This window comes from Protopterus annectens, chromosome 3.part1 (genome assembly GCF_019279795.1).
Source record: "Protopterus annectens isolate FY-2018-M chromosome 3.part1, PAN1.0, whole genome shotgun sequence".
Classification (NCBI taxonomy): domain Eukaryota; kingdom Metazoa; phylum Chordata; order Ceratodontiformes; family Protopteridae; genus Protopterus; species Protopterus annectens.
Window position 1 is genome coordinate 520,457,426 of NC_056732.1, and position 16,474 is coordinate 520,473,899.

A 16,474-nucleotide genomic window follows, 5' to 3' on the forward strand; every position below is an offset into this window, starting at 1 on the left:
CGCATTGCACTAGGAACGACACAGGCAGGTAAAATCTGCTGTAGTTTATTCCACAAGTAAACAAGGATAAGCACTTTCACAGAAAATAAAAACTCTGCTTCATCAGATCCCACCATATTCACAACAGAAGCAGCTTAAGTATTACATACCCCACCAATCATGAGCCAAATTAACTCACACACCCTGTTTTCATTTAAAGGTACAAATACATACAACCCAAGAAATATTGTAAAAAACATTCATATATAACAAAGACATTTAAAATATGTGAGTCAATTTGGCTCATGATTGGTGGGGTATGTAGTATTTAAGCTGCTTCTGTTGTGAATATGGTGGATCTGATGAAGCAGAGATGTTTACTTGTGGAATAAACTACAACAGATTTTACCTGCCTGTGTCATTCTTAGTGTAACGCTTTTGTGGACTGAGAAATCTGTATTAACCAAAGAGCATACTAGGAAGATGTAATTATGTAATAGAAATGAAAAAGTCTGAGTAAAACTGTGACTCCTGGAAGCTAAAGTTGCCTAATGATAAAATATCATTGCAGCCGATTCCAGCATATTCTTGGTTACACTCTAGTCTCTGCCAGTTCCATAACCATTCCAGGTAAATCGAGTGAAATCTCCGCACTGGCTCGGATTACCTTCTGCGAAGAAGCCACCAACTCCAATACAGTGATGTTCTGAATTGCAGTTTGTTACTTTGACTCCTAAGCACATTGCCAAGGCAGCCTTCTCAGTGTTGAAAACACAAAATTGGACGTAACCAGTAATAAACTCATTTCTGCCATTGGGTGAATAATGATTAGCAGTGGTTTCTGCATTTCCAAAATCATACACCACTGGTATTGCAGGGCTGTTATTTTCAGGGCAGCTCCCGCCATTCCAGACAAGAGGCAGTTTCTTAAAGAGCCCTTGCAGGTTGTTTCCATATTTTGGAAAGAACTGTCTTTCAGTGTGATCTTGCAGAATAGCATCAGATCTCCACTTGTTGAGAGGTATGTTATTGGGGACATGCCAGACAGCTATATCCTCAGCACTGATGTCAATGGATAATGGGATCATGGACATATATTGAAAAATCTATGCTTCTGCCACTTTGTCTTTCTGTGGGCTTAATTATCAGATTCGTATGACCAGATACATGTTTTCTAATTTTTTTTTTTTCAAAACAGGTTTATTGTTTTAACATAAGAGAAATATCATAACAATTTTATACAAGTAATTAAAAATATGTATTATTATAATATTCAACAAAACATATGTTTTCTAGTTTTGATAACCTGGCTAAATTACTATGTAAAATCCATAACTCGGACACTAAGATTTCTTTACAGGATGTACTTAACGCAGACTCCCAAGTAGCTAGGTTTTCCATTAGATGTGGGTATGAAGATGCTGATACTTCTGGTGTGGTCCTTAGCAGGTATGTTTGGCTTAGACTTCAGTCTCTGCCTGATGATGTTAATGATGAACTGCTTTATGCTCCTTTAGATAAGGTAAATTGTTTAGCTCTTCTTCTGTTGAGATATTCAAAAAACTTGAGGAAAGATAATGCAAGTATTTAAGCAACTTTTTCTTTCCTCAGTTCCCAAGTTCCACAGGAAGTACCCCTCCAGGTCTGGTCTCTTTTTACACAGCTCTTAAAACTCTTAACAGAAGGCAAATACATTTTCAAAGGAAAAAGTGGCAGGACAAACCCAAATCTGATTTCAAAGGATCCAAGGGATCCTTTCCAGGCAAATGTTCCATTTTCTAACTTTTTGTTTCCTTCTTCCCCCTTCCATTACATTGGCCAAATCCCTCCCAACCTGTCAAGAAAGCTCTCTCAGTATCTTTCCTTTGGAGAACAATAACTTAAGATACTTGGAATTTGGATATCCTAAAGAATGGGTAGAGACTACAATGGAATTCTCCCCTGTACCATCTAGAATTCAGGTCCCCTCAAACTAAAAGCATCTGGTTCCTCCAAGTCTTTTATATCTGTTCCTTTATGAGATTATAGAACCTTTTTCTTCCTCTCAAAAAAGAAAATAAGTTTGATTTTCCTAGTCCCACAAAAAAGAAAGAATATAGAGACTTATCCATTTTAAACGCCTTTCTAAAATTTCCAAAATTCAAGGTGCTAACCCTCCAAAATATTTTTCTCTCATGTTTCCCATGCCTTTTTAATTACCTTGGACTTAAAACATGCCTGTGTGAATATCCCTGTTCATCGAAAGTACAGCCAATTCTTAGATTTTTGTACATCAAGATATTATTTTCAATTTATTGCTTTCCTGTTTGTGTTTAAAGCACCAGGGGTTTTCACAATTCTGACATAGCTCCAGGGTATCTATATGTATTCACACTTGGGCGATTTCCTGATTCAGGCTACTTCAGTTCAAAAACTTCTCTAGAACCTGCACTTCACAAGCAGTCTCTTTCTTTAACTAGGATTCAATATGAACACCAAGAAATCCACCCAAGAAATTACTTGATCTGTGGTATTTTCAGGATGTCTTCTAGTTCCTTCAATCAGGATGGTTTTTCTTCCTCTGAAAAAAGACCAGTTTCTTACAGCTTATTTCCTATCCCTCATAAATCTACAAATGACCTCAGCAAGAAGTATTCTGACAGCCCATACAGTAGGTTCATGCCATCCACAAATCAAATTATCTCATATGCCAGATTCCCCATGAGAAAGATTCAGTGGTACATGAAATCAGTTTGTTCACAACACTGCTATCCTGTGTCTTTTCCAATCCTTCTCTTGACTTGTATGAAAAAAATGATCTGATATTGTTAATCCTCGTTCATTCCTTACGTGTGGGGTATCGGTTCCGACCTTGGAACCGAGCCAGCCATCTTCAGTGTCAGCTACAAACTCTCGAGCTAAAACTCTTAACCCAGAATTTCCCTCTCCCTGTTACCCAAACTTTCGTTTGCCACATCGCCATTTGGTTGTGTCAAGCTACTTCTCTTGAGCTAAGTACAATATTTTTCGTCATACTAAATTCTAAAACAACCTTTTCTCACAGAAAAGTTATTAGACAGTTTTCTCTTACCGTATCGCATTTAGCGACTATCCTTTCTTGAATTTTTTCAATTCCTTTCCTCCTCTTTACCGCGAGGTAATTTCTTTTTTACCATCGTTGGTAAACCCCCTTTCCTTCTTACCTTTGGGTAATTCTTGTACCATTGCTGGTATTTTTTCTGTTTTTTCCTTCTTTCTTTCTAACATGGCAGATATAAAAGGTAGTCCAGGATTTAAAAGATGTTCAGATTGTGGCCATAAATTACCTACTTCAGATGCACATTCCCTGTGTGTCTATTGCTTGGGTGTGCCTCATTTAACAGTTGACCTACCCTGCGGGATTTGTAAGAATTTCTCTAACAGGACGTTGATTGAGAGAAAAAATAAATTGATATTGAAGGGGCTACTTAAATCTCCTTTTTCAGAGGCTATTTCTGGGTCGGAGGCTTCAACCCCTCCAAGACCCCATAAGAAAAAGAGTGATGAATATTTAAAGGCCAAGTCTCTTCCTTCGTCCCCTGCTGGGGACTCCCATGAACCGAGACCCAAGAAAGCTAAGCTTTCCACTTCGAATTTGACTTCTTCGGCTCCAGCGCTTTTGGTGCCTAGACCTTCAGCACCGAGGCCATAGGTGCCATCTGTGACTTCGGCACTGACTAGCGTGCCCTTTACCATATTGGTACCGTGGGGCTCCTCGGTTCAGACTTCTTTACTGGCACCGACTGTCCAGTCGATGCAGACTGTTACGACATCAGTGGATGTTTCAACGCCCATTGCCCTTAAGGCTCTGGCACCGACTACCCTCTCAACACCAACAATTCAGTTATCAGCACCGATATTTTCGGTTCCAGCCTTAGCGCTGACAACCACTTCGGTACCGACCTTATCGTTGGCACAGACAATGACTTCGGCACCAATGATTTCCTCTGTGCAGACATCTGTAGTTCAGTCCTTTACAGCCCCATTGTTTTCAGTGCAGACCTGCGAGGTGGGTACTGAGCTTGCTCCATCTTTGGATAGACCTGACTCCCCCTAGTGAAATCCACTAGAAACTTCTCTGAACACGACATGTTGCATCTTGTGGATCAAGTGCTTTTGGCCAGAGGTATCCCACCCCCCAGGACCTATCCTTCCTCGGGAGATGATCACCCTTTGCCAAAGACCCCAACTTATTCTCCTCCTTCATTGCCTTTGAAGCCCCTTGATATAGCACAGTCTTCCCCCTCTACGGTTCCCTTTATGGACCTCACTAAGGAGCCGCAGTTGCCTTTGTGGCAGGAGAGTTTTGCTACAACCCAGAATGTCAGCTGTGGCGTATGTAATTTGGTGTTTCACAGCCATCCAGGGACTTCGAGTTGCCAGGCTGAGCCACGTAGGAGAGGGGTGACCCCTGTCCTGGACACTCACCCCTCTTCAGTTGGACTGGCATTCCAGCTAATGGAGAAGGCTCTGGCATCAACTGGCGATCCTGTGCTATCACTCTTCCTGTGGACCGCTATGTACATAAGTCGCTCCTGGCGGACACCGGGGAAAAAGATCTCAGGATATACTCCCACAGGAAACCCTTTTTGCGCGGTCTTCCCCAGCTTCTCCCTTTGAGGAAGTTCATCAAAAAAGCTCGTGGAAGAGGAAGCACATGGACTCCACAGAGGAGTCCCTTACTGAAGACACAGACTTTGATGATGGGGAAGGGTCCCCTTGCTCACCCTCTGAGGTATCCTTTGGTGATATTCTTGAAATTCTTAAACAGAGAGGTGACTGGCAACCCTCAAACTCGACCTCTGAAGAGTCTGTGTTCCTTCAGGCCTTTCGAGCCCGGACCCCTAACTCCTGGGTAACTCCACCTGCCGGCGAACTGGTCCGGCTCGTCGTGCAGCATGTGTGGAAGGCTCCGGACATGGTTGAGGCCATCCCCCGAAGGCCAGATAAAATTTTATCCCCTCCTGCTACTGACCCCCATTGGTCCAAAGGTTTTCCTGTAGATGCTTTGGTGGTGGTGGTTGCAACTAAAAAGGACCTGGCAGAAGAAGAAATCCAGACTGTCTATCTGCCCAACAAAGAGTTCCAGGCTCTGGACAGACTAGGGAAGCGTACTTTTGCATCAGTGACCTTTACAATCAAGTCCCTGAACTATATGGCACACTTTACCAGGCTTCAAAGAGATTTAATTTCTGAGCTGTCTGAAACTTTGGCTGGTGCCGTGTCTGATGAGGTCCATGACAAAGTGGCCTCTCATCTAGCCACTATTGAATCAATATCTAACAACTAGAGCGGCGAGTTCAGGCAATGTTCTGAGACGACACGCCTAGATGCGCTTGTGTAATTTCGTAGAACCCTTCAAGGCTTCCTTTCTCAATACTCCCATCGAAGCCTCTTCATTGTTTGGATCCAAGGTTAAAAGCACACTGGCCAGATGTGAACAGGATGGTAAGACCCTTTCTGCCGTGGGTGTCTGTTATTCTTCCTCTCAACGGCCTTTTTCCAGAAACCAGAAGAGTGGGAAGATATGGTACAAAAAGTCTCAGGGTCCTTTCCGTGACATACAGGCTGAGTTCTCCCCTAGAGGCATAGGGGGAAACTCACAGGGAAGACGCCCTTTTCGGGGCAGAGGGCATCCGTGTAACCAGGGTTCCAGGGACTCTTTCCCTGGCCAATCCTACCAGCACTCCTGAAGAGCAGCCCAACTGCTTTCTTCTGGAAGTGGTTGGGGGTCGTTTCTCTTTGTACCCTTCTGCCTGGCTAACCATCACCACCGATTCTTGGGTACAAAGGATAATAACCATAGGTCATCATATTCCCTTCGATCTTTGTCCAGCTGCCCCAACAAACTTACCCAACGTTTTACCCAGTCAAAGGGAAGAAGCAGCATTAGAGATATCAAAGCTGCTAAGAAAAAGAGTTATCCAAATAGTCCCTCCAGACCAGATAGGATCCAGATTCTACTCAAGACTATTTTTGGTGCCAAAGAAAACCGGGGACTGGAGACCAATTTTGGATCTCAGCGTATTGAACAAGTTTGTAAGAGTACAAAAATTCCAGATGGTCACAATACAATCTATCCTTCCGCTTTTGAAAAAAGATGAGTGGATGTGCTTGATAGATCTTCAAGATGCGTACTACCACATAAAAGAGGACAGGCCATAAAGAAGATTCATTTGCTTCCTTGCCATGGTCTGCCAGCTGTGATAATTGTTTGATACTGCATAAATTGTGAAGGAATGTTTATAATGCTGAGGTTTAATACTGACTTTTTTGTGGGTTCTCCTCAATTTTAGACTTGGTTGTTTGTCCTTGCAGCAGTGCAGCTACCTTTAAAGTTTTCCGTCCCCAGTATTGACTTCTTTTGATGAGGGGTGCCAGAGGAGAAGGGTGAGCCTGACAGCTGAAACTGCTTCTCACTAGGAAGGTTCACAGTATTATTGTCCCTACAGCTCCCTTGTGCATTGTGATTATGTGAAGCAGATATGTACAATGGATTGTGTGAGGGACATTCCAGCTGAGTAATAATGCCTTCAAGAACTTGGCCCATACGTAAGACAGGTGATCCAGTGATGCTACAGTTTCCTGCAGGGAATTTAGTGTCAGGAGCACCCTGAGTATCCATCCCTTCCAGAGAGTAGGTAAGTTATCCATACTTCATCACTTCTCTCTTCCCACTAGCCAACTCCAACTCAAATTTGGGTCACCTGGTCTACACTCAGGGCTTTCTCCCTCTATGCTGTCAGAGTGACTAGGAGACTTGATCTTTACTTTGATACTGTACATATCCACACTATAAATACTTTTTACACTTGTTACATAAAGTGCTGTTGAATGTGTAAATTTAATTTTACACAGTCTGTAATTGTATAGAACTTAAAATGTATAGAAATTATATTGTAGTCAGTAAATATTTGTAGATACTCTACTTTTAAATATTCTTCCTGTAAGTAACTCACTGCTATTGTCTTTCTCTGTAAATACTAAAGTTGATGTCTTGACAGTAGATGTTATAAGCTGCTGTGCTTGCTACTATAATTCTAAACTTATTCTTTTGTATGAACTTATAAACCAGTCTGTGGCTAGAGAGAGGTCTTGAACCAGCCCACCTATCCTGTTAACAAATAAATATTTACAAGGCTGATTTCATCCCTAGGAAGTCACGAGAAAGTGTGATTGTGACCAAGAGATTCCCAAAGGACTTTCACCTTCTATGCCTTTTCTGCATTGGACCATCTCAAAAGATGTCTGCCTGTAAACACTGTACTTCTTTCATTTAAAAAAAGCATCTCTTGTGAAGACTGCAAATCTTAGGTAGATTTTTAATGCTTAAAAAACATCTGACTTTAGGACAAGAGGTATCCATCCCTGAAGATGATGGAGAGAGACATTTTGAGGAGGTAATCCAAACATCCTAAATATGGACAAATAAGTTCTACAAAGGCAATAACTTGTCATCCATGTCTAAAATCTTCCAGTATTTCCTGTTCTCCCTGTGTCCCTTCAGAGAATGACAGTGAAATTCTGCTGTCCCAAAGTCTCCAAGCCTCAAATGAATTTACTGCTGTGTCACAAGTAAATGTTGGTTTCCCAGGCACCTACAGCTGCCCATCAAGATCCTCGTGAAGTAGGAAACCACTGTGCCTTTGCTACTGTTCAGATACTTTTGTACAGGAGCCTACAGACTTTTGGGAAGAAACTATAATTTCTGTTTTGGGTAAGAAGGCTAAGTATGCTGGACCTTCCGAACTGCACCCACTAGGCCGGAAGCTTTTGGCGTCATTCTACTGTTTAATTTGATCTCTGTCTGACTACAAACATTTCAGTGATGAGTATACTGTGAAATGGCAGAAAATCTACTGCACCCCCCCCCCCCGACCACCACTGTTGAACCATCTACTTCTTAAGTAGCTTCCCATCAAAGACAAGAGAGCAAGCCATCCTGATCCCATATCCACTTTGCACGTTGTTACAATACTGACAATGACTAGTCTTTATCCTCAGACTGACCCCCACACCAACCACACACGTAATCATGTGTTACTTTGACTTGTTAGAGAATTCAGACCCACTGCTCTTTCTCCATCTAGGCATTTGAGGCCAGCTCTGAGTGCCTCTCTACAACCTCAGTCACAGCTATGGTCACTAATGGAACCAAACCGTTTCTGTTGAGTGTTTAGGGGAATTCAAAGGTTTTTACAAAAATTCAGTAGTCAGTCCTGCTGTCATTTTTTTAGCTGTTACTGCAACATTGGTGCTGGTAAGTGTCGATAATTAACACCAAAGGCATAGCTTAGGTTTGCTAAATGTACATACTGCAGTATAAAGGAACCATTATAGACACATATAATGTGTGTACAAAGAGATCCTAGATGCAACCCTTAAACAGTGATCTCATTTCTCCTACAGATGGGCCTCAGAGTGAGTAAACATTTGGTTAAGTAGGGCAATAACATTGTTGACTTCTGTGCTATGGTATCCACCTCAAGCTCATTCATCAGACCACATACACAGCTAAGCATACCACCCCTATATGAGGACATTAAAGGGCAGCCCCTGAGTAATGATTTATTTTTTTTCATCACAAGAAGTATTCAGAAAACTAGATAATAAAGGCAAAGCAATCCAGACAGCAGTGAAACATCTCTTTCACTGCCGTGTACCTAGATATAACAGGAACATTCCATGGCTATTCTGCCACAATCAATCTTTGCAAGACAAGTAGAAGAACGCATTGAAGAAGAGCAGTGGTAAGGTAGCTGGAGCTGAGACAGAGAGTTCAGCAGGGGCAGTGGTCCTCCACCTTGTCAGGAAGGTACCTCCCAGTTGAGACTACATTCCTTGTTCTTAAGACTGGATGTCATCAGGCTAGATACAGACAATGCCAAAGTGAAGTGATATCAACAGGCAATGGGCTCTCACTCTTACCTGACAAGTAATGAGCAGTTACTCTTACCCACTGGGCAGGCTAACCATGTTGGCTTGGGATCTGGCCTTGAGGCACAGCATCAAGTCTCATGCATACTACAGCTAACCAGTTAAGCATACTAACAAATCACCTCAGCAGGTCTGTGCCCAGTCCCCATGACTGGAGACTAAATCAAATATTTTTCATGAACTCAGCCTGGTTTGGGGGTACTCTTCAGATATATCTGTTTGTTTTTAACCACCCCCTCTGGCTACAGCAGGACAGGCGTACTCCCATTCTGAGCAGTGTACAAGAGATGTAAACCTGTTTTGGAAAGAATTGTTGCCCAGGCAGCTCTATTTCCAATCTTCCAAGCAACCAACTGGTCCAACTAACTTCTCTCCCTACTTCCTACAGCTTTCTCCTGTCCACCCTTTCCTTTGTCAGAAGGGTGGCTCTGAAGGAGTTTCAGCCTCATCAGTTTTAAGCTCACCTCAGCCAAAGTTCCCCAAAAGAAGGCCCATGTCTAAGACCAGGACTCTGGACTGAATCCGTTTTCTGAGTGCATGAGGAGGATGAGGAGGAGCTTTCAACTTCATGTCCTTTAAAGGATTTCAGTTTTGCCCACATCTCCTTTTCACAAAGGATTCTACAGCACTCTTGCACGAAGATGAATAAGTCTTTGGGTGTCTTCCATTAGTGGATGTTTTCATCCTCCACCTTATCACTGAGAGTGCCAAAATCTCTTGCACTCATGCTTTTCTTCCAGATGACTGTGTTCAACAAAGTACAGGTGTAGTGGAAGTAGTACCAGACAGCCCCTTGAAGGATGGCCTCAAAGCCTAGACCTGTACAGCAACTTTTTTTTTCAGCAAACCCAAAGTTACATTAATGAATAATGAGGCAAAGGGGGTGTTAGGGCAGTAGAATGTGACACTGCTACTTACAGACACTACTGACCTTGCCTAAGCTCACATTTCCCGAGACACTACATCATCCTAAAATTTACCATTTAAGATCTTTCTGTTGATGAAAGATTGCCAAGATTCTAAAACTACTGAAGAAAAATGGTCAGTTCCTTATGGCCTTGGGTGTGATATGTATTCATTCGTTTGTTTATTAATTTGTTGACAAGGGTAGAACTGATCAACAGGGACAATTTTCAAGCTCAACCCTGGGTTTACACAAATAATGTAAAAACAAACACACATTAAACAGGTGTTTTAGATGCACATTTCCTTTACGCCTCCTAGTGGTTTGCCATTACAATGGGGTTATGGACAAGACACAGAGTAGGGTGGACTTTCAAGATGGCTGTGCATTGAGTAACAGCTAAATTTCAGCACTCCCAGTGTGAAAACAAAAACTCAGAAGAGAGAGACAATAAATTCATATTTTTGGGTACATTTCAGTAACTGGCTATTAAGTGCACTGCCTTCATGCCAGCAAAAAGAAATTCAGAGAACCTGAAAGAAAATCAACCACAAAAGGTGAGGAAAAAAAAAAATTGACTGGGAAGTATCTTGCAGCTGTTCAACAAAAGGCAGTTCAAGCTCCAGCTGTGGTGCAAGACATGGCTTCCAGTAATCTAGAGGAAAAATAAGTCAAATGGGCTCAGAGATGATTAAAATAAACAAAACTCTTATGGAGTATCATCATCATCTTCTTTCGGCTGTTCCCATTGGGGGTCGCCACAGCGGATCTTCTGATGTTCTTCATGTTTCACTGTTGCAGTCATTACAGTTGGGTTATCCTGCTGGCAGACTGCCCTCAGTCTGCCTGAATTCCAAAGTCTTGGTCCGGCGTCGGTTGCTGTCGCCTCTTCCCTGACGTCAGAGCGTCAGGGGTATAAAAGATGCAGCCGACACCATTTTCTTCAGTCTTTCTTGCCGCACAGTGCCCGAAGCAGAAGCGGTTTGCAAGTGCCGGTCGGCCGACTCCTGAGATTTTTGTGTTCGAATTTCAGATCCGAATTCTTCATTAAAAGCTAAGTACCCCGTTGGGGAAACTTTTTTCTTGCTCCAGACCGATGTCAGAAAAAGTCAGTTGTATTTCTTGTGGGAAGCAAATGCCTCATAAGGACTTTCATTCTTACTGTATTCCTTGCCTAGGCCCTGACCACGACGTTTCTAGTTGTCGGTTTTGTGCTAGATTTAACCAATGCACTATTAAGCATCGGTACGATTTTGCATTTCACTATTTTGGCAGAAGATTTAATTATACGATGCTGTCGGATAGCCATCCTACTACCGGAATTCATAAGAAACGCAGAGAAAAAGAAAAGGACAGGCAACCGAGTTCCAAAACCGACGAGGCTTCTTCTAAGCCAGTCGCCGGTTCTCAATGAGGCGCCTCCGCAGCCCCTGACGCCTGCTACTGACTCCCACATGGAATCGACTGGGCCACTGGAAACTCAAGGTATTGGACCCTCGGAGACTATCCCCTCAGATGGGTCCAGAGCCGCTGAGCAGGCATCGGCTTCTGAGGGTGTTTTCAGACCTACTCTGTTATACATTAAAACGACTTCAGCTTCAAAGGGAAAGACTAAAGCACCTTTAAAGACAAAGAAACAGGTACAACAGCCTCATGGACAGGCCTCCATGCCCAAAAAACAGATGCTCAAAATGGCCGAAGACTTAATTACTTTGATCAGGGGTTCCCATCCCCCTCCTGATAAAAGGCCTAGACAAGAGACAGACTATGAATCTTCAGATCAGGTGTCCATTTCTTCTGATCAGGAATACTCACTTCCTCCCTATGAGGATTCTGATGCTGAAGAATCTGTCCCTTCATCCTCTCCTCCTGAGGACTACTCTTTTGGGGAAACCTTGCATACCATGAGGGAACATTTCCACTGGGAGAGCCAAGATTTTTCAGAATCTAAGAGGCTCCGAGACTTTCTTTTACTACTACAACACAGGCCTCTAGCTATTCCACCTGTGTTGGACATTGTGGATGATGCCTTTCAGAGTCTAGTCTAACCCCTGACTCCTTACCTCCAGCTCCTGTTAAGCCAGACAAGATACTACAGGGTTCCTGACTCTCATAAATTCCTTTTCAAAAACCCTACTGCTGACCCAGAAACTATTTCTCAGGGTCCCAAAGGGATCAAGGCTTCCACTGCAAAAAACCCTACCCCCTCTGACAGGGATTCTAGGGCACTGGACAGATGGGGAAAAAAGATTTACATTTCTGCTACCTTGGCTATAAGGGCTTTAAATTGCCAGTTTCATATGCTCAAATATCAGCAGTATATTATGTTACTGCTTAAACAGAAAATGTTGATAAATTCTGAATGTGCAGAAAACAAGGAAATGCAGGATTTATTGCATGCAGCTGAACAAGGCTGAACAAGTTGGAAAGCATACTTTGCAATGTGGTTTTGATTCTCTGGAGGCCTCCTGCAGGGCCGCTGTTACGGGTTCTGTCATTAGGAGGCATGCTTGGTTAAAGGAACAATATTTGCCTGATCATGTCAAAGCAACATTATTAGATGTTCCATTACAGCATGACACCTTGTTTGGTGTTAAGGCAGAAGAAGTGTTAAAGAAAATGGAGGACAAAGCAAAATCTATGCAAACGGTCAAGGATTTCTTACAGGTACAGCCTCCAAGATTTAGCAGACACTGGCCAACAAAGAATTAGTCCTTTCCAGTCTCAGACAGGCCACAAAGGGGCAGATCCAGACGCCCTAGAGGCAGATCTCAGCCCCAAGGTTCGTACAGGTCTAAACAATGGGGTGCGTCTACCTCCAAAAGTGGAGAAGACAAATCACAGCCATACAGGAAACAGTCTCAATGACTTCCCCCTGCCTGTACCAAGCACTTATCTTCTGGCAGCACCTTTAGGGGAAATACTAGCACTTTTTTCTCAAAATTGGCATATCATAACCCAGGACAAATGGGTCCTAGACATAGTGTCACAAGGCTACAGGTTTCACTTACCCTGCCAAGGGCAAACGGTTGGCCAGACCTGCCAAAAAATCAATGGGCAGAGGCACAAAAACAAATCTCATCCTTCATGGAAATGGGGGCCATTCAACGAGTACCAGAGCAAGAGCAGGGACAAGGATTTTATTCAAGACTGTTCTTGGTACCAAGAAAGGACAAGGCCTGGAGGCCAATACTGGACCTATCTTTACTAAACACATACCTGGATATACCAAAATTCAAAATGTTGACTCTACAGCAGCTTCTGTCCATGCTGGGCAAGAATGCTTGGCTTGTGACTTTAGACCTAAAAGAGGCATACCTGCATGTCCCAATCAGACAAACATGCAGAAGATACCTCCGATTCAAAGCAGGCTCAATGCATTACCAATTCTCTGCACTGCCCTTTGGCTTATCTACTGCGCCCAGGGTCTTTACAAAGTGCCTGGCACCAGTAATTGCATTCTGCAGACAAAGAGGAATACAAATATATCCTTACTTGGACGAGTGCCTCATTCAAGCAGAGAACAAGGACATTCTACTACAGCATCTGGCATTTGTAAAGAGATTTTTAACAAGCCTAGGGTACACAGTCAACGAAAAGAAATCAAAACTAGTACCCTCTCAAGAGATAATATTCCTGGGTGCAAGCTTAAATACAACTGCTCAGATGGCTTATCTCACACCAGACAAACAAAGGCAACTGACTACCTATTTCAAAAAGTTGGCAACAAAGGCCCAGTTATCTGCAAGACAAATTCTGCAGGCTTTGGGCTTCATGGCATCCTACATTCTACTAATTCCATATGCAAGACTGCATATGAGGAAACTTCAATGGTAACTAAAAAGTGTCTGGACTTAAAATTGTCACAGCCTGGAAACAAGAATTACCCTCATTCCCTGCCTGCAACAGGAGTTTCGATGGTGGGCGAAGGCTTGTCACCAGAAAAAAGGACAGCCATTCACTTTACCCCCAGGCAGACATTAACAACGGATGCATCAGATTATGCCTGGGGAGCCCACATGGCAGGAAGATGTATTCAAGGCACATGGTCCAAAAAACAAATGCATCTACATATCAATCAAAAAGAGATGCTAGCGGTCCAGAATGCCCTGACAGCCTTCAAGAACCTACTTCATCCGGGACAACTACTGATAAGGACAGACAACACCACGGTCATGTGGTATATAAACAAGCAGGGAGGCACTCATTCTTACCCCCTTTGCAGACTAGCCATGACTTTGTGGGACACAGCATTGACTTACCAAGTACATCTACAGGCACAATTCCTGCCAGGAAAGACAAATACTCTGGCAGACGAACTAAGCAGAAACCTCATGGATCCCCACGAGTGGAAATTGGATCCACAAGTCTTCAGCATGATAACAAGGAAATGGGGATGCCTGGATATAGATCTATTTGCCTCTCCTCACAACTACCAACTAAAAAGATTCTGCACAAGGATTTATCACAGACAAGCATGGAAAGTGGACACCCTATCTTTCATCTGGAAAAACTTAGCAGTATATGCCTTCCCTCCACTGCCTCTCCTCCCAAAGGTACTCCTAAAGGTCAGACAAGAGAAGCCAAAGATGATACTGATTGCCCCAGACTGGCCCTGCCAGTACTGGTATCCAATCCTAAGGAACTTGTCTCAATGCCCGGCTTGGACCTTACCTCAAATACCTCATCTACTGTCTCAATAAAACAATCAGATCCTGCACAGCCAACTCAAGACCTTAAATCTGGCAGCATGGCAGATAATGTAGTCATACAAAACGCACCTCTCACTAAAGCTGTGATGGATGTCGTATTGGAGGCCAGAAGGCCTAGCACTAGAAAATCTTATGCTGGAAAATGGAAGAGATTCTGTGCCTGGAACCAGACACAAGGAATTGACAAAACTGTACCAAATATCCCTCAGATTTTGCAATATTTAACTGAGATGCTGGACAAAGGCCTATCTTTTTCATCAATTAAAATTTGTGCCTCTGCCATTTTGACTCATTACAATACAGAGCCACCAATCTTTTCAAGTCCTTTAAGGCAGTACCTCAGAGGAGCCAAAAACTTAAGGCCCCCAAGGAGATCACCAATACCTGCATGGGACCTCAACTATGTCTTGGAAAAACTCACCCTGCCTCCTTTTGAGCCAGTCGCTACAGCTGATATAAAGTTTTTATCTTGGAAAACAGCTTTGCTCCTAGCAATAACTTCTGCAAGAAGAGTTTCAGAGCTACAGGCACTCATGGCTGTGGAACCTTTTATCATTTTTTATTCAGACAGGGTTTCTCTGAGGACAAACCCGACATTTATGCCTAAGGTATTGTCCAGTGTGGCCCTTAACCAAGCTATTCATCTGCCAACCTTTTATCCAAATCCACAGAACAAGGGGGGGAGAGAATTCTGCATTCTTTGGACATACACAGACAGCTTTGATTCTACTTGGACAGAACCAAAGTTTTCAGAAAGACAGAGCAATTACTAGTGGCATATGCTGCAGGATCACAAGGAAAGGCTACCTCAAAGCAGACTATTTCAAAGTGGATAGGCCACTGCATTTGTTTCTGCTATTCACAACATGACAAGCCAGTACCTAAGGGCATTAGGCCTCATTCAGCCAGAGCAGCAGCCACTTCAGCAGCCTTCCTCAGAGGAGTACCAACCAAAGACATTTAGAGGCTGCTACCTGGAGTTCAGTGCACACCTTTATAAAGCACTATCATTTACCACTCTACTCTAAGTACAGGGCAGGCTTTGCCACTGCAGTTCTGCAGGGCCTCATAGCCACCCCTAATGCTATTTGCTCCAGCCTCCCAACCATAGCTTTGGGAATTCAACCCAATTGTAATGACTGCCACAGTGAAACACGAAGAACATAGTACAATTGTGTACACTTAACATAAATGTAGATGTTCGAGTGTATTCACTGTTGCAGTCCAGGTTACCCACCCGCCATCCCCCTTACTTTTGCTGGAACTTATCTGTACTTCTCTAATCTATACAACCTATGTGGTGTATTTGCTTGTAGATGAAGACAAAATATACTTTGGTGCATGTATGTTTTATTAACATATTTTTAGCTTACACTTTTGGGGGCACCTGACATCTGGGGCAAGAAAAACTGAAGAAAATGGCGTCCGCTGCATCTTTTATACCCCTGGCGCTCTGACGTCAGGGAAGAGACAACAGCAACCGATGCCGGACCAAGACTTTGGAATTCAGGCTGACTGAGGGCAGCCTGCCAGCAGGATAACCCAATTGTAATGACTGCAACAGTGAATACACTCAAACATCTACATTTATGGTAAAGTGTACACAACTGTACTTTTCCATTTCTTCCTGTCCTCTGCATCTTGCTCTTTCACACCAACCTCCTGCATGTCCTCTCTCACCACATCCATATACCTTATCTTAGGTCTTCCTCTTACCTGGCAGTTCCATCCTTGGCATCCTTTTCCCACTTTACCCAGCCTCCCTCCTTAGCACATGTCCAAACCAACGCAATCTCACCTCTCTTGCTTTGTCTCCAAACTGTCCAACCTGAGCTGACCCTCTAATATACTGATTCCTAATCCTGTCCATCCTAGTCACACCCAGTGCAAATCTTAACATCTTTAACTCTGCCACATCCAGCTC

The 16,474-nt window shown here is 43.2% G+C and overlaps 1 protein-coding gene and 1 pseudogene across 2 annotated transcripts in view; one reads left to right on the forward strand and one right to left on the reverse strand.

The window, feature by feature from the left end:
* LOC122798199 overlaps window positions 1-16,474 on the forward strand; it is a 648,727-nt gene that overhangs the window by 498,499 nt on the left and 133,754 nt on the right. The window lies entirely within an intron of this gene.
* Window positions 528-1,073, reverse strand: LOC122798830 (annotated as a pseudogene).